The sequence below is a fragment of the Gadus chalcogrammus genome, chromosome 2, assembly GCF_026213295.1.
Source record: "Gadus chalcogrammus isolate NIFS_2021 chromosome 2, NIFS_Gcha_1.0, whole genome shotgun sequence".
Lineage (NCBI taxonomy): Eukaryota > Metazoa > Chordata > Actinopteri > Gadiformes > Gadidae > Gadus > Gadus chalcogrammus.
In genome coordinates this window covers 22147192-22150495 of record NC_079413.1, presented here as the reverse complement: position 1 = coordinate 22150495, position 3304 = coordinate 22147192, and positions in this window count along the sequence as shown.

Here is a 3304-nt window from a genome sequence, read left to right as displayed (position 1 = left end):
ATCACAACATCATAAGTTATCTCTAGATTTATTTTGCCGGGGAAAGAAACATGGGTAAGATATAAAAACGTACAAATACCGAAGGAGATTTGTCTGATAGATTATTATAGGGCGGCTCAAATTCGTCCAATTGTTGGCTGGTGTAGATCAAGATGGAAAGAGATAGAGAGACTACCAGTTAACTCCTTACATCACAACCTCCCCTATGTTCAGGGCTGTGTTAGATGGTTGACCCATCGCCCGCCACTAGTACTTACATAATGCAGGGAAACTGTGTACTCCGTATGCAGCCAGTCTAGCCCAGGGGTTCTCAACCTATTTGGGGCCAGGGACCCCTTACAGGAGAGAAAGTCTTCCAAGGATCCCCTCATAATAGAAACACAGATTAAGTGTAAACTTACTACCATTTTTGCTCTTAGATGCAATTGGAACCATTTGCATTCTAACATTTTTCAACCTGAATACTTCAGACCTGTTTCATGTTTCATAATAACTATAAATAGAAATACATAAAAATTCCAATAATGATAATACCATTTATATACTTTTAAACAGAGGGTCATTTATTATTTAAATTGCATTTTGACTCAATGGCATTTGAACTTTTCAAGTGAAAATTAAGAGTTGCAATACTGGCATTCTCTTAATAAACCCAGACATTTAAAATAACGTCTAAAGCTGGCTTTCAAGTGCTACAACTTAAAATAATAAATATGTCATAAAAAGCACTGAACAAATCATAACGGAAGTTATTTAACACGTTTACATATTACAATCCGTTGAGCCACCAAATAAGCCTTGACCCATCTTGCCTCTTGCCTTGACCCCCTCTGTCACCATACATTCACGTTTGCACTAATTAGAGACACAAGATTACATGTCTCATTCTTTGTTGTTACTTATGGTTTTGTCTGTCTCGCTATCATGCTGGCTTTTTATTGTTGAATTTTTGGATGTTGTTTGGCACGCACCTTACCACAACAAATTCCTTGTATGTGAAAATTTACATGGTAATAAACTTCTTTCTGATTCTGATCTGATTCTGAGTCTGATTAGCTTGGCTGGCTTCATGGCTTCTTTTGCAAGCACCTTGAGACACCTTGCACATTTTGCTCACCCTTTCCAATAAAACCAAACTCTATATAACTGTCGTCATATGTCGTCAATTTAGCGGCTTTAGGCTCAGCGTCAGTGGTCCGACGCTGATCGCAAGCTAGCTAGCTGCCTCATAGACCCTTACTAAGCTAAGCGGCAGCGGGAAAAGGTTGCTGCGCCCCGACTGAAGTGTGACTTCATGTGTCACAATCATGTCAGAGTTTCTATTTGCCCAAAGTTAACGTGGGTTGGGGTAATGGTCACTAACTACCCCAGGTTGAGAACCCCTGTCTAGCTTGTAGCTTGTGAACAGGCAAGGCAGGCAACTGCTTGGGGCCCCCAAGGGCCGATAAACATTAATCCACAAAAATTACTCATAGTAACTGCAGTGAATGCTCCTCCCTCTCAGGACAAGTTGGAAACCCCCCTAAGGGGTCCCATGGTTTCATTCTCATCAGCACAGTGGTCCCTAATGCAGGGTTGCCAACTTTGGGACTTTGGCTGGAGTGAGACTCTAAAAGACTCTAAAATATTAGCGTGAGCTTCCTCCTCCTCCACCACATCCTCCTCCTCCTCCACCAGCACCTCATCATCCAACACCACCCCTTCTTCATTGTCTTTCCTCTATCTAAAATCATCGCACTCTTTCCTCTATCTAAAAAGGTAGGCCGTGTTAAAAAACCTGCAGCCTTATAACGACATGGTAGCCTTATCATGACATCTCCATTAAAATGACATGTAGGCCTGGATTTTCCTGTGCTAACATTGGTAAGACAAGTTCATATTTTGAGTTGTGGTGAGGTATCAGGTGGAGGGCACACTGTCCATCTTTTAATGAAAAGGTTGGCTAGTGTAACATTTTTATTTTTGCTAACAAACAACTGAACATAAATCATTATGCGACTAGCTTACCTGCTGAAGCTCTGCTTGATTCTTCTCTCCATGTCCATGATCCGTTTTTCTTTTGAAATATTTCAGCAAGCTCTAACAAAACGTCATTGCACATGAGAACGTGACACGTGAGAAAACGTTTGCAACTAGTCTTTACTGTCTCAGCACACAATTAGAATGATTAAGCAAGGCTACGTCTGTAGTGACAAGGTACACTATTGTATTAGACTATATATTATTCGATTTGTTAGGCTACTTTATCTGCTTACCTTGATTAATTGTCATCCAAACTTTCAAATGCACATCAGTGGGCTCCGACTCCGAACCTATACTCTGAACTCTCTCTGACCTTTTCAAACGCAGCTTAGTATAAGGTGCGTGGTTTTCAGCGAATCAACGATCAGAGAATACTGCCGTGGTCACGTTGTAGGTAGGCTGTAGGATTTGTGTCTTTATTATGCAATCAAAAATAATAGGTTTGAGAGCAAAACTTTCCACACTGCAATCAAAAAATAGATTTGAGAGCAAAACTATCGACACTGCAATCAAAAAATGTTTTATTGCAAGATAAATTAATAGCATAACATCTACAGTTAGTAAAGAGAGAGTGAGTTCTATTTCATGTAGGCTACGCCGTCTAGGCTTCGCCTTATGTGTTTGTCCCGTGCGCGCGCTTGCGCGCCCTGAAAATTCCGTAGGCCTCCCTGTCAGCCGACAAGGAGACCATGGCAGAGGAGAGCAGGGCGATGTTGTTGACCGTCGCCGCGGATTGAGAGGCACAAACGAACACCCTGTCCGTCAGGCCAACAATCTGCTTCTGGAGGCGGTCAGGGGGCAGCGGCTTTTCGGATGTTGCCAAGCTGTCACTCCGATCGAGACTGGCCAATAGAGACGTGTCTTACATCTTTCGGCGTAGGTCCCGCCCACGAGATTCAGCTCAACAGCAAGCAAAGCTTTTGGATTCGCAAGCAAAACTTTAGGATTCGCAAACAAAGCTTTTTGATTCGCAAACAAAACTTTTGGATTCACGAACAAAACTTTTGGATTTTCAAACAAAACTTTTGGGTTTGCAAACAAAACTTTTTGATTCCCATTAAAAAAATTTTAACACATTAATTTATCTTGCAATAAAACATTTTTTGATTGCAGTGTCGATAGTTTTGCTCTCAAATCTATTGTTTGATTGCAGTGTGGAAAGTTTTGCTCTCAAACCTATTTTTTGATTGCAGTGTGGAAAGTTTTGCTCTCAAACCTATTATTTTTGATTGCATAATAAAGACACGCCAGGGGCGTGACTGTTGGCAACCCTGCTAATGCG